We start from the raw sequence: 21,717 nt of genomic DNA, 5'->3' as shown, positions 1-21,717 counted from the left end.
TCACTTGGGTATACTCACCGTTAATACTTCTAAGTTTATCCTTCTAGATTTTTCCCCCATTAGATTTTTAAAGGTAAAAATAATGACCTACTGTAAATACCTCCTGTTCTGTAACTTGCATTTTCAACACTCTCTACATTTCCTCACATCTGTGGATATTCTTCTACAATTTATCTAATTAGGCTACTTCTAAATTTTGTTCTGATTTGAATAACACTGAAATGAACATCCCTGTAGGTCAGTCTTCCTGCACAAACATAATGATTTTCTCTTTTTATTTTTCTACCCTACTTGACCCTGTCCCTATGTATGTAGCCTAGAATAATAAGCAGACCCGTGTGGAGCCGTGTGGTTAAGGTCCAAAGAACATGAGGAGTTTTTCTCTTGTTCTGTTTCAAGCCTTGATGATAATGTCCTACCTTAGGACAAGTAACCGAGGACCTCCAGATGCCTCCAGCCACAGGAGGTGTTAGTGGGGAAACTGGGAATCAGCCAGAAAATGTGGACGGTCACTAGGGATTTCATCACCATTTCTCCAGCTCCCAGTAGATTCTCAACAAGTGTTTAATTAGGGAATAAATGAATAAATATACTTAGCTAAAAGAAGAGAAACCAGACCATGAAAAAGCACTCAATGATCATATACTGTATTCAAAGCATTGTGAAGGATATAGAACTAATACAGTTCCTGACCTGGAGAATTTCATACTATAAAAAATTAAAGAGGCAAGAATGACACTTCTAACAGTGGTGAGTAATATTAATTGCAGAATGCAGACTCTAAGCACCAGAGCTGAGAAAACTAGAAGTTAGAATTTGAATAGAAACTAGAATAGGCAGAAAGGGTCTTGGACAGCAGAGGTGTAGGGGCTATATAAGAAGGCATGAAGGAATAAAGGGATTATGATAAGCTGTTTAAAAGTGGGCTTATGTTTTACAGCAGGAAGGAGTTTGGAATTTCTGATAATGAGGGTTAGAAAGATTTCCTGCTAGAAATTTCCTCCTGGAGAGATCATAAATATCTGTTGGTCTGGGATGGCGCAGATATTTTACCGGAAGACAAAGTAAGGAACTCTGTCCCACTCTCCCGGTCTGTTCTAGATTTGCTGTGCACCCTAGGGGTTACTTACAATCTCATTTTTCCTCTTGAAATATTGTGGGACTTTTATCAAAATACTAAATACACCTCAGACCAGGCTTCTAGGGGCATTATGTAATCAAGTTTCACTCGGCACCTTTCCCTGCTGTTTTTATATATTTGTTTGTATGATTGTTTTTGTACCGTGTAGGGAAGGCTGTTATGAATCCCACTTAGCAGAAAATAGGTATGTTTCCTTCTCTGATTGTCAGTTAGAGCCTCAGGCAGAGTTTGCTTCTTTCCCTGTTATAGGAAATGCTCTTAAGATTCCAAGCCTATGTAATGATTTACCAAAACCAGAAAAGTAAATGCATGAGAAAAAGTGTCAGAGAATGTACATATCGAATGTAAAAATGACTGTCTCACTACTTAGATTTCAAGGAATTGAGTCCTTTTAGAAATAAGAGATGTGGGGTGGGGGCGGGGCGGGGAGAGGCGAAGCTTACATTATACTTTCTGAAGGACCCTGATTTGAGATGTCCTGATTTTTAAATTTTATTCACTTTTTATTGAAGTATAGTTGCTGTACAATATTATGTTATAGGTGTACAATATAGTGATTCATAATTTTTAAAGGTTATACTCCATTTATAGTTATTATAAAACATTGGCTAGATTCCCTGTGTTGTACAATATATCCTTGTAACTTATTTTATACTTAATAGTACTGATTTCTTCTTCAAACCTTGTATGGCAAACAAAATAACCAAATGCCACAAGTGAGTGTAAACAGCAGCAATCGATTTGAATCATGATTTCCTCTGGGTAATTTTTTAATGTAGTCAGTTGGGAAAGGGCCTTACTTCTGGATTATTTTGTCTGCTTGCTTATTTTTTAGAATTTGGTTTAACTTAACAACGAGGATTGCAAGCATATGTGACTTGCTTAACAAAGCAAAGATTGCTTTGGCTCTTTGGGGTCTTTTGTGGTTCCATACAAATTTTAGGATTATTTGTTCTAGTTCTGTGAAAAATGCCATGGGTACTGTGATAGGTATCGCATTAAATCTGTAGATTGTTTTCCGTAGTATGGACATTTTAACAATATTAAGTATTCTAATCCATGAACACAGGATATCTTTCCACATTTCTTTGTATCATCTTGAATCTTCTACATCAGTATCTTTTAGTTTTCAGACTACAGGTCTTTCATGTCTTTAGTTAAATTAATTCCTAGGTATTTTATTCTTTTTTGATGCAACTGTAAATGGGATTGTTTTCTTACCTTCTCTTTACACAGTATACAGAAATGCAACACATTTCTGCATATAAATTTTGTATCCTGCAACTTTATTTATAAGCTCTAATATTAGTTTTTTCACAGTATCTTTATGGTTTTCTATGTATAGTATCATGTCATCTGCAAATAGTGACAGTTTTACTTTCTCCTTTCCAATTTGGATATCTTTCGTTTTCTTGTCTGATTGCTATGGCTAGGACTTCCAATACTATCTTGAATATAAGTGGTGAGAGTTGGCATCCTTGTCTTTTTCCTGATATTGGAAGAAAAGCTTTCAGCTCTTCACTGTGGAATAAGTTGTTAGCTTTGGGTTTGTCATATATGGCCTTCACTAAATATGTTGAAGTGTATGCCTTCTATACCCACTTTGATAAGAGTTTTTATCATGAATGGATGTTAAATTTTTTCAGATGCTTTTTCTGTATCTATTGAGATGATATGGTTTTTGTCCTTCGTTTTGTTAATATGGTGTATCATGTTGACTGATTGGTAGATATTGAACCATCCTTGCATCTCTGGGATAAATCCCACTTGATCATGGTGTATGACTCTCCTAATATATTGTTCAATTTGGTTTGTTTATATTTTGTTGAGGATTTTTACATCTGTATTCATCTGGGATATTGGCCTGTAATTTTTGTGTGGTGTCTTTGTCTAGTTTTAGCATCATGGTAATGCTGATCTCATAGAATGAGTTCAAAAGTATTCCTTCCTCTTTAATTCTTTTGGAATATTTTGAGAAGGATAGGTATTAACTCTTTTTATATATTTAGTAGAATTCCCCTGTGAAGCAATCTTGTTCTGGACTTTTGTTTGTTGGGAGTTGTTTTTTTTTTTTTTCCTACTTATTCAATTTCATTACTGATTATCAGTCTGTTAGATTTTCTATTTCTTCCTGATTCAGTTTTGAAAGATTGAATGTTACTAGGAATTTATCCATTTCTTTTAGGTTGTGCAATTTGTTGGCATATAATCGTTTATAGTTGCCTCTTATGATTCTTTGTATTTCTGTGGTGTCAGTTATAACTTCTCTTTCATTTCTGATTTTATCTGGGCCATCTTTTTTTCTTGATGAGTGTGGCTAAAGGTTTATCAGTTTTCATTATCTTTTCAAAGAACCAGCTTTAAGTTTAAGTGATCATTTCTACTGTTATTTTTGTCTCCATTTCATTTATTTCCACTCTGATCTTAATTATTTCCCTCCTATTAACTTCGGGCTTTGTTTCTTCTTTTTATAGTTCTTTTAGGTGTCAAGTTCGATTGTTTGAGATTTTTATTTCTTGAGGTAGGCCTGTATTTCTATGAACTTTCCTCTTAGAACTGCTTTTGCTGTGTCCCATACATTTTGGAAAGTTGCCTTTTCATTTGTCTCAAGGTATTTTTTATTTCCTCTTTGATTTCTTCAGTGACCCATTGGTTATTTAGTAGTATGTTGTTTAGCCTCCATTTGTTTGTGTTTTTTGCAATTTTCTTCTTTTGATTTCTAGTTTCATACCATTGTGGTCAGAAAAGATGCTTGGTATGATATCAGTCTTGTTAAATTTATTGAGACTTGTTTGGTGGCCTAACATAACCTACCTGGAGAATGTTCCATGTGCACTTGAAAAGAATCTGTATTCTATTTTTGGATGGAATGTTCTGTATGTCATTTAAGGCCAGTGTTTCTTTATTGATTTTTCTGGTTGAATGATCTATCCATTGTTGAAAGTGGCATTAAAGTCCCCTATTATTATTGTATTACTTTCAATTTCTCCCTTTATGTCTGTTAATATTTAGGTCCTTCTATGTTGGGTGCATAAATATTTACAAATGTTAAATCCTGTTCTTGGATTGACCCCTTTATTATTATGTAATGTCCTTCTTGGTCATTTGTTACAGTATTGTTTTAAAGTCTATTTTTTTGGCTATGAATATTGCTACCCCAGCTTTCTTTTCATTTCCATTTGCATGGAGTATCTTTTTCTATCCCTTTACTTTCACTCTGTGTGTGTCTTTAGGTCTGAAGTGAGTCTCTTGGAGGCAGCATATAGTTGGGTCTTGTTTTTTGTTTTTAATCCATTCAGCCACTGTGTGTCTTTTGATTGGAGCATTTAGTCCATTTACATTTAAAGTGATTATTGATAGATATATACTTAATGCCATTTTGTTAATTGTTTTCTGGTTGTTTTTGTATCCCTTCTCTGTTCCTTTCTTATTCTCTTTGCCTCTTTCCTTGTGGTTTAATCATTTTCTCTAGTGTGATGTTTGTGTTCCTTTCTCTTTATTTTTTGTACATCATAGGTTTTTGATTTGCAGCTACCATGAAGTTCATCTCTCTCTCTCTCTCATATATGTATATGAGTTTATTTAAAGCTCAAAGTCACTTAAGTTAGAACGCATTCTAAAAGCACTACATTCATACTCCCCTCTCCAACATTTTGGTTTTTATGTCATATTTTACATCTTTTTGTGTATCCCTTCACTTCTATTGTAGTTATAGTTGATTTTACTACTTTTGTCTTTTAGCCTTCATACTAGTTTAAGTGGCTGATCCACAGCCTTTCCTGTATATTTGCCTTTACCAGTGAGATTTTTTCTTTCATATATTTTCCTATTTCTGTTTATGGCCTTTTCGTTTCACTTACAAAAAATGTTAAAGGGTCTTCTTTAAGGCCAGTTTAGTGGTGATGAACTACGTTAGTTTTCACTTGTCTGGGAAACTCTTGATCTTGTCTTCAATTCTGAATGATAACTTTGCCAGGTAGAGTATTCTTGGTTATAAGTGTTTTTCCTTTTAAGTTCTTTCCTTTCAGCACTTTATCATGCCACTGCCTCTGGCCTGCAAAGTTTTTGATGAAAATTCAGCTGACAGTCTTATAAGGGTTCACTTGTAGGTGACTAGTTGCTTTCCTCTTGCTGCTTTTAATATTCTTATCTTTAATTTTTGCCCTTTTCATTGCAATGTGTATTGGGGTGTATCTCTTTGGGTTCATCTTGTTTTGGACTCTCTGCTTCCTGGGCCTGGATATCTGTTTTCTTCTTCAAGTTAGGGAAGCTTTCAGCCCTTTTCTTTTCTCCTCCTGGGACCCCTATAATGTGAATGTTAGTAGGCTTGATGTTGTGCCAGAGGTACCTCAAACTATCATTTAAAAATTTTTTTTCTTTTTGCTGTTCTGATTGGGTGATTTCCACTCTTCTGTCTTCCAGATTGCTGATCCATTCTTCTGTATCATCTACTCTGCTGTTGATTCCCTGTAGTGTATTTTTCATTTGTTATTGTAGTCTTCAGTTCTGATTGGTTCTTTCTTATATTTTCTGACTCATTGTTGAAGTTCTCATTGTGTTCCTTTATTCTTCTCTTGAGTTCAGTGAGTATCTTTATGACCATTACTTTGAACTCTTAAATCCAGGTAAGTTACTTATCTCTGTTTCATTAGGGTGTTTTTCCCAGGGTTTTATCTGGTTCTTTCATTTGGAACATATTCCTCTGTCTCCTCATCTTGTTTGACTTTCTGGTTTGTTTCTATGAATTAGGTAAGACAGCTACGTCTCCTGGTTTTAAAGGTGGCCTTGTGTAAGGAGCATCCCCTGTGTGGGCTGGGCAGCTTTGGCAGGCTGGTTGGGTCAGGCTCAGCCTAGGGGTGAGGGGGGCTGAACTGGAACAGGTATGGGCCTGGGGGGGCGGGGGGAGTCCCTGGGCAGGGTGTCCTGTGGCCACCCTGGCAGGATGGCGGGAGCAACATGAGCCAGAGCGGCCTAGGATATATACCACACCAAAGCCACCCTGGTAGCATGGCTGTAGCTAGTGCAGGCCTGGGGCATGCTACGGTGGCCTTGGCAGGCTGGCTACAGTGTCTGGACTGTGTTCCCATCCATGCACAGCACCTCCAACCCTGGAGAGAGTTCCAGCAGTTCCCCATGTGTTTGGCAGATGCTCTAAGGTTAGTAAATGGATTTCCTTCAAGTATGGTCTAAAGTGTCCTTTAAATTGCTGGGTTTTTTTTTTCTCACTGTGCACCAAGGTGGGCAAGTCTGTGCACAGGCCTCTCAGTGGTATCCCTCTCTACTGCAGATTGCTGTGTCAAGGGTGTTTCCTGTTGATGCTGGGTCTCGGTCCCTCTATCATTTCTTGTGCAGAAGCTGTTCAATCAGCTCTTAGTTCTTCAGGAGGAATTGCTTTCTGTGTAGGTGTACATCAGTGTGTCCATGGGAGGAATCTTTTAACTGTACTCACTAACAAATTAAAATCTATTAGAAACAAATTAATCATAAAACCTTGAAAATACATGTCATAAATTACTTTAGAAAGTTGCTGTTAAATTAATTCAACAGATGTTTCTTGTTGACCTGCTAAGTTCTATGTTTCCCCAACAGAGGCAAGTCTCAAACTATATGGGGTTTAAATTAGAAAACTATTTCCTTTTGCTACCTAATTCTAAGTAGTAAATAGAAAAAAACAAGTTCTAGCTTGGAAGAATAGTATTCTGCTTTCTTGAGTTTAAGATACCATCAATAATTAGATGCCCTATTTTCTTGATACACAAAATTGTTTTAAAAACTAGAAGCCATCTCCCAATTTTCTTGATACACAAAATTATTTTAAAAACTAGAAGCCATCTCCCAATTTCAGAATTGTCTAAATGTGAATTAACATGTATGTCAATTAGAAATTGCATTGGCTGCTAGTAACAGGGATAGAAAATAACAATGACTTACATGAGATAGAAGTGTTTTTCTCTTCATATAAAAGGAGTTACATACATGGTTCAAAGCAAGTATGACAGTTCCATGGTGTCAGAGATCCAGGAACCATCTGCTCCCTGTTCCATCATCTACTGTACTGAGTTCCCATCCTCAAGGGTACTCCTCAGTCCAACATGGCTGCTAGAGCCCAGCCCTCACAGCCACATTCTAGGGAGGAAAGAACAACCCTATGCCAGCTTAGTCTTCTTTCTTAAATCGCTTTTCCAAAAGGCCCACAAAAAATTGCTGCTTACCTCTCTCTGACTCTTCTATAGCTGTAAGGAAAGCTGGAAAGTTGAATCTTAAGCACATTGTCATCCAGAATAATTTTTTTTTTTTTTTTTTTTACTAAGAAAGAAAGGGAGGCAACCAGCCACTTCTGCTCCAACATATATATTAAAATAAAGAAAATATGATTAAAACTAGGTTTACTGAAGCCTATTTTGTGCCAGATAGTTTCCTAGGAACTTTAAATATATTATCTCATTTAATTCTGTAAACCCAATGAAGTAGCTATTATTATTTCATTTTACCTATGAGAAAACTGAAGCTAAGAAAGATGAACCTTGCCTTAAGGCCACTCAGCTGGAAACAGCATTCAATCTTACCATATGTCTTTGTCCAGATATGGGCCTCCTATATATTCATACCATGTGTCTTAGTGACATGTCATCTCTGTAGTATCTAAATGTTCACCTACAGGGGAAAAAAACACAGAAAAATAGTTTTCCTCTCTTTTTAATTATGCTAGATTAAAAGTTCAATAACTCAAGTACGCAAAGTTTCTCTGATCTATCTCTGATAACCCCTAGGTGAAAATAAGAGGGTTTGGAGAGAAAACACAAAATTCAACTGAGTAAATTTAGAGATCTAATTATCTTTTTTTCAACAATTCATGAATTGAGCAGCATCCATCTAGCAAACAGAAAGGAGCTCTGAGGACCTGTAAGAAATGGAAGACTTTTATAGGCAGAAAGTAGGGAGCGACAAGGAAAGAGCAGATTGTTTCAGTCAAGGTCACCTTCCTTAGATGGATGTCCTTACTGGTGCTGATCAGGAAGTTCCAGACTGACTGGTTAAGATTACATTCCTGGGGATGTTTGGAATTGCAGTTAGCTTACGTATTAAGTGCCGGTTTGGAGATGGGCTTAGCACAAGTGATTTCATTTGGGGACTGTTGTCTCTTTTCTAACAATCACACTGCCTCTTTTGCCTCTTTTGATCAGACCCTCAACATAACTGGGAGATGTGATCAAAATGTAAGGTATTAGCACCACTCCCAGCTACCGTTCTGAAGTTCTCATGGTTTTTGATGATCCTTTGTGTGGTGTTCACAGGTCAGGGTGTTTTTTACTTAATCTTTGGTATTCACAGGCCACAGAGTTTAGGGTCACATTTTCTAAGTCAGTCATTCTCTTCATTCCCTTCTTGAAGTTCCACTCTTAGGGAGATCATTTAGTTGGTGGTCAGTGGCTGCAAACATGAATTTAAAGCCTTTGAAAGAATACAGCATTCCAGGGAGATCACTATGATTATGAAAAGTAAGATAATTCCCAATACCTAGAGTGCTCTTCAGCCTCAAGACCCAAACTAATCAAAATCAAATAAGTCAAAAAAGACCCCATTGAAAGAGTCACCTGTTTAAGGCAAGTGGCTTGTTCAGTATTTTTATGTAACTGAGCCTCAACTTCCTCAGAAGTGTTAATCCAGGTGCAACAGGTTGCCTTGGCTTAGTGAAGTAGGGCCCTGACAAAGAAAGGGTTTGCATCCCCTTAGCCTTGTGTCCCTTTCTTTGTATACAAAGCCTGGATACAAAGTTCCCCAAGTTTGGGGTTATTAACCAGAGAGAGGGAGACAGACCAGAGGGTCTCTAACGTCATGGATAGATCAGAGTTTTTGATGATAAATCCAGCAATCTAAAAGGATACCCCCCCCCCACCCCCACCCAAGGAATGGCCTGGGAGATATGGATGAAGATGTTATCTTTCCAGGCCAGTGCCAGAGTAAACGCTGAAGAAGAGAGGGTGTCAAGTTTAGTTATCCAGCAGTCTACCTCAACATCGGCTACTTCTCAATTTGATCTTGAGGTCTTCAGTGGGTGTACAGGACCCAACATCAGGTGGGGACTTCTTCAGTTGTGAGACATGTACCCAAGGTTCAAGTCCCTGCAGGTTGGCTGCCATCAGGTTAGTGAGGAAGATCTGGTAGAGTCCCTTCCGAGGAGACGCAACGGCACTCTTTGTTCTTAGTGACTCCAAATCAGAAGGATGGGAGAAAATTGGACACATTCGTTTGGAGAGTCATAGCCAGTTAATTGAGGGAACTAGAAGTATTCAAGATCCAATCCAGTTTACAGGTATATAACAAAACCTCAAAAACAATTACCAGGATTAGAATCTAATATCTACAAAGATACAGTTTTCCTCTGTATCATCACCATTTTTTTTAACCAAAGATAATTACAGTAAACCTAATTCGTTTCCATTAAACTTGGCCTGATTAATTACATAAGTGCAGCAAGAATAGTGACTGACCATTTAAGCTCTTTTAAAAACTGTTTCCTGGAAAGGAATCTCAGAGTGAACTCTTAAAGCCTCTGAGGCTTTAAGCTAAGCCAAAGTCTCACAGTAAGATTTTACCTGCAATACCTATAGCTTTGGGTGAATTTCTCTCTTCTTGAGGTCCAAAAAATACCGAGTTTCCTGGAACCTACCAGGAAATTACCTTTCTTAGTCACCTGGTTAGCTCCCAGGAACCTTGGTACCAGAGTACCAGTCCAATTTCTCCAAGGGACCTTTATTGACTCCCTAAAGTCAACCTTAATTATTTAAAGCTGTCTGGTCATATCTGAGTCTATACACATCTCTCTCACATATAATGTTCCAGTCAAGGTCTTGGTAATATAACCAGTGTATCCAGTTGTGTCCTGTTACAAAAACAGACTCTCACTGAACTTACGTAAATAACTATTTTTCCATAAAAAGAATACTGGAGAGTTTCTGGATTCTGGAGGAATCAGAGAGAAAAAGTAAATGTTTCATCTTTGTTTACAAAAGTATACTTTACCTAATTGTAAGTCATGATAACGCAAGAGAAGTCTCAAATCTGGAAAAACAAAACATTAAAGTACCAGCAGTATTTCAAATGAGAAGTCCTAAAAATTCTAATCATCCTCCTCAGTTCATTCAGTCCTGTGTTATTAATTCTTGTTCTGCTTGAATCCAGTTTTTTCCAGTAGTTCTGGGAATTTTTACCCAGTTCAGTTTTATGATGTAAAGTTATCATTAACCTGTGTTTGCCATACTTTGCTCCATGAATCTCTTCAAAGATGAGGCCCTTTTTTTTTTTAAAACATCTTTATTGGAGTATAATTGCTTTACAATGGTGTGTTAGTTTCTGCTTTATAACAAAGTGAATCACTTATACATATACATATGTCCGCATACCTCTTCCCTCTTGCATCTCCCTCCCTCCCACCCTCCCTATCCCACCCCTCTAGGTGGTCACAAAGCACTGAGCTGATCTCCCTGTGCTATGCGGCTGCTTCCCACTAGCTATCTATTTTACGTTTGGTAGTGTATATATGTCCATGCCACTCTCTCACTTTGTCCCAGCTTACCCTTCCCCCTCCCCGTATCCTAAAGTCCATCCCCTAGTAGGTCTGCATCTTTATTCCCGTCTTGCCCCTAGGTTCTTCTGACCAATTTTTGTTGGTTTGTTTGTTTTTAGATTCCATATATATGTGTTAGAATATGGTATTTGATTTTCTCTTTCTGACTTACTTCACTCTATATGACAGTCTCTAGGTCCATCCACCTCACTACAAATATCTCAATTTCGTTTCTTTTATGGCTGAGTAATATTCCATTGTATATATGTGCCACATCTTCTTTATCCATTCATCTGTTGATGGACACTTAGGTTGCTTCCATGTCCTGGCTATTGTAAATAGAGCTGCAGTCAACATTTTGGTACATGACTCTTGTTGAATTATGGTTTTCTCAGGGTATATGCCCAGTAGTGGGATTGCTGGGTTGTATGGTAGTTCTATTTTTAGTTTTTTAAGGAATGTCCATACTGTTCTCCATAGTGGCTGTATCAATTTACATTCCCACCAACAGTGCAAGAGGGTTCCCTTTTCTCCACACACTCTCCAGCATTTATTGTTTTTAGATTTTTTGATGATGGCCATTCTGACCGGTGTGAGATGATATCTCATTGTAGTTTTGATTTACATTTCTGTAATGATTAATGATGTTGAGCATTCTTTCACGTGTTTGTTGGCAATCTGTATATCTTCTTTGGAGAAATGTCTATTTAGGTCTTCTGCCAATTTCTGGATTGGGTTGTTTGGTTTTTTGATATTGAGCTGCGTGAGTTGCTTGTATGTTTTGGAGATTAATCCTTTGTCAGTTGCTTCATTTGCAAATATTTTCTTCCATTCTGAGGGTTATCTTTTCATCTTGTTTATGGTTTCCTTTGCTGTGCAAAAGCTTTTAAGGTTCATTAGGTCCCATTTGTTTATTTTTGTTTTTATTTCCATTTCTCTAGGAGGTGGGTCAAAAGGATCTTGCTGTGATTTATGTCATAGAGTGTTCTGCCTATGTTTTCCTCTAAGAGTTTGATGGTGTCTGGCCTTACATTTAGGTCTTTAATCCATTTGGAGTTTATTTTTGTGTATGGTGTTAGAGAGTGTTCTAATTTCATTATTTTACATGTAGCTGTCCAGTTTTCCCAGCACCACTTATTGAACAGGCTGTCTTTACTGTATATTCTTGCCTCCTTTATCAAAGATAAGGTGACCATATGTGTGTGGGTTTACCTCTGGGCTTTCTATCCTGTTCCATTGATCTATATTTCTGTTTTTGTGCCAGTACCATACTGTCTTGATTACTGTAGCTTTGTAGTATAGTCTGAAGTCAGGGAGCCTGATTCCTCCAGCTCCGTTTTTCTTTCTCAAGATTGCTTTGGCTATTCGGGGTCTTTTGTGTTTCCATACAAATTGTGAAATTTTTTGTTCTAGTTCTGTGAAAAATGCCAGTGGTAGTTTGATAGGGATTGCATTGAATCTGTAGATTCCTTTGGGTAGTAGAGTCATTTTCACAATGTTGATTCTTCCACTCCAAGAACATGGTATAGCTCTCCATCTCTTTGTATCATCTTTAATTTCTTTCATCAGTGCCTTATAATTTTCTGTATACAGGTCTTTTGTCTCCTTAGGTAGGTTCATTCCTAGATATTTTATTCTTTTTGTTGCAATGGTAAATGGGAGTGTTTTCTTAATTTCACTTTCAGATTTTTCATCATTAGTGTATAGGAATGCAAGAGATTTCTGTGCATTAATTTTGCATCCTGCTACTTTACCAAATCCATTGATTAGCTCTAGTAGTTTTCTGGTAGCATCTTTAGGACTCTCTATGTATAGTATCATGTCATCTGCAAACAGTGACAGCTTTACTTCTTTTCCAATTTGGATTGCTTTTATTTCTTTTTCTTCTCTGATTGCTGTGGCTAAAACTTCCAAAACTTTGTTGAATAATAGTGGTGAGAGTGGGCTACCTTGTCTTGTTCCTGATCTTAGTGGAAATGGTTTCAGTTTTTCACCATTGAGGATGATGTTGGCTGTGGGTTTGTCATATATGGCCTTTATTATGTTGAGGAAAGTTCCCTCTATGCCTACTTTCTGGAGGGTTTTTATCATAAATGAGTGTTGAATTTTGTCAAAAGCTTTCTCTGCATCTATTGAGATGATCATATGGTTTTTCTCCTTCAGTTTGTTAATATGGTGTATCACGTTGATTGATTTGCGTATATTGAAGAATCCTTGCATTCCTGGGATAAACCCCACTTGATCATAGTGTGTGATCCTTTTAATGTGCTGTTGTATTCTGTTTGCTAGTATTTTGTTGAGGATTTTTGCATCTATGTTCATCAGTGATATTGGCCTGTAGTTTTCTTTCTTTGTGACATCTTTGTCTGGTTTTGGTATCAGGGTGATGATGACCTCGTAGAATGAGCTTGGGAGTGTTCCTCCCTCTGCTATATTTTGGAAGAGTTTGAGAAGGATAGGTGTTAGCTCTTCTCTAAATGTTTGATAGAATTCACCTGTGAAGCCATCTGGTCCTAGGCTTTTGTTTGTTGGAAGATTTTTAATCACAGTTTCAATTTCAGTGCTTGTGATTGGTCTGTTCCTATTTTCTATTTCTTCCTGGTTCAGTCTCGGAAGGTTGTGCATTTCTAAGAATTTGTCCATTTCCTCCAGGTTGTCCATTTTATTGGCATATAGTTGCTTGTAGTAATCTCTCATGATCTTTTGTATTTCTGCAGTGTCAGTTGTTACTTCTCCTTTTTCATTTCTAATTCTATTGATTTGAGTCTTCTCCCTTTTTTTCTTGATAAGTCTGGCTAATGGTTTATCAATTTTGTTGATCTTCTCAAAGAACCAGCTTTTAGTTTTATTGATCTTTGCTATTGTTTCCTTCATTTCTTTTTCATTTATTTCTGATCTGATCTTTATGATTTCTTTCCTTCTGCTAACTTTGGGGTTTTTTTGTGCTTCTTCCTCTAATTGCTTTAGGTGTAAGGTTAGGTTATTTGAGATGTTTCTTGTTAAGGTAGGATTGTACTGTATAAACTTCCCTGCTTTTGCTGCATCCCATAGGTTTTGGGTTATTGTGTTTTCATTGTCATTTGTTTCTAGGTATTTTTTGATTTCCTCTTTGATTTCTTCAGTGATCTCTTGGTTATTAAGTAGTGTGTTGTTTAGCCTCCATGTGTTTGTATTTGTTACGGATTTTTTCCTGTAATTGATACCTAGTCTCATAGTGTTGTGGTCAGAAAAGATACTTGATACGATTTCAATTTTCTTAAATTTACCAAGGCTTGATTTGTGACCCAAGATATGATCTATCCTGGAGAATGTTCCATGAGCACTTGAGAAGAATGTGTATTCTGTTGTTTTTGGAGGGAATGTCCTATAAAAATCAATTAAGTCCACCTTGTTTAATGTATCATTTAAAGCTTGTGTTTCCTTATTTGTTTTCATTTTTGATGATCTGTCCATTGGTGAAAGTGGGGTGTTAAAGTCCCCTACTATGATTGTGTTACTGCCGATTTCCCCTTTTATGGCTGTTAACATTTGCCTTATGTATTGAGGTGCTCCTATGTTGGGTGCATAAATATTTACAATTGTTATACCTTCTTCTTGGATTGATCCCTTGATCATTATGTAGAGTCCTTCTTTGTCTCTTGTAATAGTCTTTGTTTTAAAGTCTATTTTGTCTGATATGAGAATTGCTACTCCAGCTTTCTCTTGATTTCCATTTGCATGGAATATCTTTTTCCATCCCCTCACTTTCAGTCTGTATGTGTCCCTAGGTCTGAAGTTGGTCTCTTGTAGACAGCATATATATGGGTCTTGTTTTTGTATCCATTCAGCCAGTCTATGTCTTTTGGTTGGAGCATTTAATTCATTTACAGTTAAGGTAATTATTGATATGTATGTTCCTATTACCATTTTCTTAAGTGTTTTGGGTTTATTATTGTAGGTGTTTTCCTTCTCTTGTATTTCCTGCCTAGAGAAGTACATTTGTCGTAAAGCTGGTTTGGTGGTGCTGAATTCTCTTAGCTTTTGCTTGTCTGTAAAGCTTTTAATTTCCCCATCAAATCTGAATGAGATCCTTGCTGGGTAGAGTAATCTTGGTTGTAGGTTTTTCTCCTTCATCACTTTAAATATGTCCTGCCACTTCCTTCTGGCTTGTAGAGTTTCTGCTGAAAGATCAGCTTTTAACCTTATAGGGATTCCCTTATGTGTTATTTGTTGTTTTTCCCTTGCTGCTTTTAATATTTGTTCTTTGTATTTAATTTTTGATAGTTTGATTAATATGTGTCTTGGCGTGTTTCTCCTTGGGTTTATCCTGTATGGGACTCTCTGTGCTTCCAGGACTTGATTAACTATTTCCTTTCCCATATTAGGGAAGTTTTCAACTGTAATCCTTCAAATATTTTCTCAGTCCCTTTCTTTTTCTCTTCTTCTTCTGGGATCCCCTATAATTTGAATGTTGCTGCATTTAATGTTGTCCCAGAGGTCTCTGAGACTGTCCTCAGTTCTTTTCATTCTTTTTTCTTTATTCTGCTCTGCGGTAGTTATTTCCACTATTTTATCTTCCAGGTCACTTATCCGTTCTTCTGCCTCAGTTATTCTGTTATTGATTTCTTCTAGAGAATTTTTCACTTCATTTATTGTGTTATTCATCCCTGTTTGTTTGCTCTTTAGTTCTTCTAGGTCCTTGTTAAACATCTTGTATTTTTTGCATTCTATTTTCAAGATTTTGGATCATCTTTACTATCATTACTCTGAATTTTTTCAGGTAGACTGCCTATTTCCTCTTCATTTGTTAGGTCTGGTGGGTTCGTACCTTGCTCCTTCATCTGCTGTGTGTTTCTCTGTCTTCTCATTTTGCTTAACTTACTGTGTTTGGGGTCTCCTTTTCGCAGGCTGCAGGTTCGTGGTTTCCGTTGTTTTTGGTGTCTGTCCCCAGTGGCTAAGGTTGGTTCAGTGGGTTGTGTAGGCTTCCTGGTGGAGGGGACTAGTGCCTGTATTCTGGTGGGCAGGTCCATGTCTGGTCGTGTGTTTTGGGGTGTCTGTGGCCTTATGATTTTAGGCAGCCTCTCTACTAATGGGGTTGTGTTTCTGTCTTGCTAGTTGTTTGGCATAGGGTGTCCTGCACTGTAGCTTGCTGGTCGTTGAGTGGAGCTGGGTCTTGGCGTTGAGATGGAGATATCTGGGAGATTTTTGCCATTTGATATTACATGGCGCTGGGAGGTCTCTTGTGGACCAGTGTCCTGAACTTGGCTCTCCCACCTCAGAGGCACAGCCCTGATGCCTGGCTGGAGCACCAAGAGCCTGTCATCCACACAGCTCAGAATAGAAGGGAGAAATGAAAGAAGATAAAATAAAATAAAATAGTTATTAAAATAAAAAATATTAAGAAAAAAAATTTTTAAGTAATAAAAAAAAAACTGGACAGACAGAACTGTAGGACAAATGGTAAAAGCAAAGCTATACAGACAAAATCACACACAGACGCATACATATACACACTCACAAAAAGAGAAAAAGGGGAAAATATATATATATCGTTGCTCCTAAAGTCCACCTCCTCTTTTTGGGATGATTCGTTGTCTATTCAGGTATTCAACAGATGCAGGTACATCAAGTTGATTTTGGAGATTTAATCCGCTGCTCCTGAGGCTGCTGGGAGAGATTTCCCTTTCTCTTCTTTGTTCGCACAGCTCCTGGGGTTCAGCTTTGGATTTGGCCCCGCCTCTGTGTGTAGGTCGCCTGAGGGTGTCTGTTCTTCACCCAGACAGGACGGGGTTAGAGGAGCAGCTGATTTGGGGGCTCTGGCTCACTCAGGCCAGGGGGAGGGAGGGGTACGGATGCGGGGCGAGCCTGCGGCGGCAGAGGCCAGCGTGACGTTGCACCAGCCTGAGGCGCGCCGTGCGTTCCCCCGGGGAAGTTGTCCCTGGATCACGGGACCCTGGCAGTGGTGGGCTGCACAGGCTCCTGGGAGGGGCGGTGTGGAGAGTGACCTGTGCTCGCACACAGGCTTATTGGTGGCTGCAGCAGCAGCCTTAGCGTTTCATGCCCGTCTCTGGGGTCCGCGCTGATAGTCGCGGCTCGCGCCCGTCTCTGGGTTCCGCGCTGTTAGCCGCGGCTCACGCCCATCTCTGGAGCTCGTTTAGGCGGTGCTCTGAATCCCCTCTCCTCGTGCACCGGGAAACAAAGAGGTAAGAAAAAGTCTCTTGCCTCTTTGGCAGCTCCAGACCTTTTCCCGGACTCCCTCCCGGCTAGCTGTGGCGCACTAGTCCCTTCAGGCTGTGTTCACGCAGCCAACCCCAGTCCTCTCCCTGCGATCCGACCGAAACCCGAGTCTCAGTTCCCAGCCCCGCCCGCCCCGGCAGGTGAGCAGACAAGCCTCGGCAGGTGAGCAGACAAGCCTCTCGGGCTGGTGAGAGCTGGTCGGCACCGAGCCTCTGTGCGGGAATCTCTCCGCTTTGCCCTCCGCACCCCTGTGGCTGCGCTCTCCTCCGTGGCTCCGAAGCTTCCCCCCTCTGCCACCCGCAGTCTCTGCCCACGAAGGGGCTTCCTAGTGTGTGGAAACCTTTGCTCCTTCACAGCTCCCTCCCGCTGGTGCAGGTCCCATCCCTATTCTTTTGTCTCTGTTGTTTCTTTTTTCTTTTGCCCTACCCAGGTACTTGGGCAGTTTCTTGCCTTTTGGAAGGTCTGAGGTCTTTTGCCAGCGTTCAGTAGGTGTCCTGTAGGAGTTGTTCCACATGTAGATTTCTGATGTATTTGTGGGGAGGAAGGTGATCTCCACGTCTTACTCTTCTGCCATCTTGAGGCTCCTCCAAAGACGAGGCACTTTTGAATAAATACTTTTGCAAAAGCATCTGAGTTAAACAATAACCCTCTGTAATGACAAAGACTTAAAAAGAATATGGTTCAAGATCTAATGAGAGTTCATTTGATAAGGAAATGTAGTTATTTCTGTGATACACATTTTCAAATAATAACTGGAAGTACGGCTGATTACGTTATACCAGGACATATCAATTTTGGGAATACTTATATATCTATACAAATACAACATACAGGAGGCTTAGTGTTACTTTCTGACAGTGCTTCCCATGCAATTTAGCATGACAAATAAACCTAGTTTGTTTTCTCTCCTTATAAAAAGAGAGATGTTAAACTAATCTTTTGAAATGTTCCTGGGGCTCTCTGGAAAATCTCAGAGTTGGTTTGAGGTCAAAAAGATTTCATTTAGAATTTGATTTGTGAGAAGTTTGTCAAAAACATCAAAAGGTTTAAAAATACTTGGTCAAATAGGACATAGAACACTGTGAAATAGTAGTTATCCATTTGATAAATTGAAGACTTCGCAGGTAAATATAGAAAGTTAAGTAATTGTTTAAAATATCTTCTCTTTTAATAGAGAAGACTCAGTTTTAAGTAATCAAAGATCTGATAAAGATAATGGGAATCACAGGAAGTTATTTTGCAAAACCTTTCACAGTAGCTTATCAGAAGTAGACCAATAGTGCAAAAGAACTTTTCCTTTTAAGAAAGAGAAAACCAATTTTAATTTTGACTAAAACTTTTTTTAACTTAAATAAATTCATTCCAATCTTAGATAGCTTAACCATGCATAAAATTCAGTTCCCAAGATTCTTTTTCCCACAACTCTACAGTTTTTTCCTGTTTTCCCTTTTTCCCATTCTGAAATAACCACTCTCCATTTAGAACAAAATTACTTTCTTTTTCCTCAACAAAAATACATCCCTATTCCTCATACTTTCCTTTGTCAAAATCACACATCCTACTTTCCTTGCATACAGAGATATCCACCTTACTATTTCCAGTAGCTTTAATTGTATATATTAGAATGTTTAACCCTAAAAATACTTAATTTTAGTGAAAATAAAGAAGTAAACAACTGTAAACTGTGTTTTACGTTAGCATTCTATGGCTTAATGTAGTTTTTAAAATTTCTTGAAACATATGCTTTCTGATAGTAAATATTTCAGTATGGCACAAAAAATATTTACTAATAGACCCAAATATCTTTAGTTGCTCCGTAGGAAGCCAAAAGTAGATAAACCTGTGTTCAGTAATTAGTGTTTCAATATTTTATCTTATTTGGAAATTATCTAGATATTTAATGCCTATCCATCATTTAATTTAACTTAGCAAAACTTTGTTTCAGGTTACCACAAAGTTTTGAGGAAACTATTTTAAAAGTTACCTAAAACCTTTTATCCCATTTACATCTATTTAATTCACTTGTTCTCAATAATTATGTTTAGACTACCCACAAAAACTTTGTGAGACATTAGACAAGGTCAGCCATCACTCCCGAGCTATTTTTCTTGCTGAAAACGTTATAACAGAGATAACATGAACTAATTTGAGCAGTAAAACAAGTAAAGTTGTACATCTGCATTATTTTCAATGCTAATAATTCTTAAGACACATTTTAATTAAAATCCAACAAACTTCAACTAGCTTTTATTTACCAAGGATTATCTCAGACCATGTGAATTTGAGAAGCATTTGGGTTAGTTTCTATTACCGGCATACCTTGCTTTATTGCACTTCACAAATACTGCATTTTTTATAAATCAAAGCTTTACGGCAACCCTGCATTGAGCAAGTCTGCCGGTGCCATTTTTCCAACAGTGTTTTCTCACCATGTCTGTGTCACATTTTGTTAATTCTTGCAGTATTTCAAACTTTTTAATATTATATTTGTTATGGTGGTCTGTGATTAGTGATCTTTGATGTTACTACTATAATTGCTTTGTTGCGCCATGAACTATGTCCATGTAACCATGAACTATGTCCATGTAAGACAGCAAACTTAACTGGCAAATGTTATGTGTGTTCTGATTGCTCTGCTGACCCGCCGTTTCTCTGTCTCTCTCCCTCTCTTTGGGTTCCCCCCTAGTCCCTGAGACACAATATTGAAAGTAAGGCCAGTTAATAACCCTACAATGGCCTCTAAGTGTTTAGTGAAAGGAAGAGTCACACATCTCTCGCTTTAAATCAAAAGCTAGAAATTATTAGGCTTAGTGAGGAAGGCATGTTGAAACCTAAGATAAGTCGAAAGGTAGGCCTCTTGCACCAACTATTAGACAAGATGTAAATGCAAAGGAAAAGTTCTTGAAATTAAAAGTGCTATTCCAGTGAACACAGGAATGATAAGAAAATGATACAGTCTTAGTGTGGATAGTCTGGATAACTCAAATCAGCCACATATTCCTTTAAGCCAAAGCCAAAGCCTAACCCAGAGCAAGGCCCTACTCTCTCCAACTCTGTGAAGGCTGAGAGAGGTGAGGAAGCTGCAGAAGAGAAGTCTGAAGCTAGCAGAGGTTGGTTCATGAGGTTGAAGGAGAGAAGCCATATACATAACATCAAAGTGCAAGGTGAAGCAGCAAGTGCTGACGTAGAAGCTGCTACAAATTATCTACAAGCTTTAGCGAAGATAATTAACCAAAGTGGCTCCACTAACAACAAATTTTCAATGTAGATGATAGAGCCTTATAATGGAAGAAGATGCCATCTAGGACTTCCATAGCTAGAGAGGAGTCGGTGCCTGGCTTCAAAGGGCAGACTGACTCTCTTGTTAGGGGCAAATGCAGCTGTGACTTTAAGTTGAAGCCAGTGCTCATTTACCATTCCCAAAATCCTAGGGCCCTTAAGAATTATGCTGAATCTACCCTGCCTGGCTCTATAAATGGAACAACGAAGCCTGGATGACTAGTACATCTGTTTACAACATGGTTTACTGAATATTTTCAGTTCACTGTTGAGATCTACTGCTCAGAAGAAAAAAAAAAAGGTTCCTTTCAAAATATAACTGCTCTTTGCAATGCGCCTGGTCACCCAAGAGCCCTGATGGAGATATAAAATGAGATTACTATTGTTTTCATGCTTGCTAGCACAGCATCCATTCTGCAGCCCATAGATCAAGGTGTGAATTCAACCTCCAAGTCTTATGATTTAAGAAATGCATTTTATAAGACTAAATCTGCCATAAACGGTGATTCCTCTGATGGATCTGGGCAAAGTAAATCGAAAACCTTGTGGAAAGAATTCACCATTCTAGATGCCGTTAAGAACATTTGTGATTCACGGGAAGAAATCAAAATATCAACATTAACAAACAGGAGTTTAAAAGAATTTGATTACAACCCTCATGGATGGCTTTTCGGCATCCAAGCCTTCAGTGGAGGCAGTAACTGCAAATGTGGTGGAAACAGCAGGAGAACTAGAATTAGAAGTGGAGGCCGAAGATGTGACTGAATTGATGCAATCCCATGATCAAATAATTTTAATGGATGAGGAGTTACTTCTGTGGATGAGCAAAGAAAGTGGTTTCTTGGTTTAGAATCTACCTCTGGTAAAGATGCTGTGAAGATTGTTATATAAACTTAGCTGATAGAGCAGTGGCAGGGTTTGAGAGGATTGACTCCAGTTCTGAAAGTTCTGTGGGTAAAATGCTATCAAACAGCATTGCCTGCTATGGAGAAATCATTCATGAAAGGAAGTGTCAATCAATAGAGCAAACCTCATTGTTGTCTTATTTTAAGAAATGACCATAGTTACACCCACCTTCAGCGACCACTGCTCTAATTAGTCAGCAGTCACCAGCACTGAGGTAAGACCCTCCACCAGCAAAAAGATTATGACTTGATGAAGGCTCAGAGGATGATTAGCATTTTTTAGCAATAAAGTATTTTTAATTAAGGTATATATATGTATTTTTCAAGGCATAATGCTATTGCACACTTAATAGCCTACAGTATAGTGTAAACATAACCTTTATATGCACTAGGAAATCAAAAAATTTGTGTGACTTGCTTTATTATGATATTAGCCTTATTGTGAGGGTCTGGAGCTCAACCTGCAATATCACCGAGGGATGCAGGTATATTTCTGGGAGTTTTAGGAATACTTAATTCATATAAGTGTTTAATTTTCTTCAAACCAATTAAATTGAGCTTTTATTTTTTTTTTTAACAATTTTAGTAATACCATTAGGAGGTGAAAA

General features: G+C 38.1%; 1 protein-coding gene and 1 long non-coding RNA gene across 6 annotated transcripts in view; one reads left to right on the top strand and one right to left on the bottom strand.

The window, feature by feature from the left end:
• The window catches only part of LOC309655430, a 138,774-nt gene that overhangs the window by 714 nt on the left and 116,343 nt on the right, over positions 1-21,717 (bottom strand). Inside the window, exons 4-5 of one of the 3 annotated variants that reach the window (XR_014260840.1) lie at positions 9,153-9,343; positions 6,934-7,795 (exon numbers count right to left, since the gene is read on the bottom strand). This is a non-coding gene — a long non-coding RNA (uncharacterized lncRNA). Of the gene's footprint in view, positions 1-6,933; positions 9,344-21,717 lie in introns of those variants that run through there. The other 2 variants (XR_014260838.1, XR_014260839.1) reach the window with 2 other exon arrangements.
• The window catches only part of PRKCQ (protein kinase C theta), a 152,291-nt gene that overhangs the window by 79,536 nt on the left and 51,038 nt on the right, over positions 1-21,717 (top strand). The gene's annotated exons all lie outside the window — the stretch shown is intronic.

This window comes from Balaenoptera physalus, assembly GCF_965194825.1.
Source record: "Balaenoptera physalus genome assembly, chromosome: 2".
In the NCBI taxonomy this organism is placed as follows: Eukaryota; Metazoa; Chordata; class Mammalia; order Artiodactyla; family Balaenopteridae; genus Balaenoptera; species Balaenoptera physalus.
The sequence above is the reverse complement of the archived record's forward strand: the minus strand, read 5'-3'. Positions and strand labels throughout refer to the sequence as shown.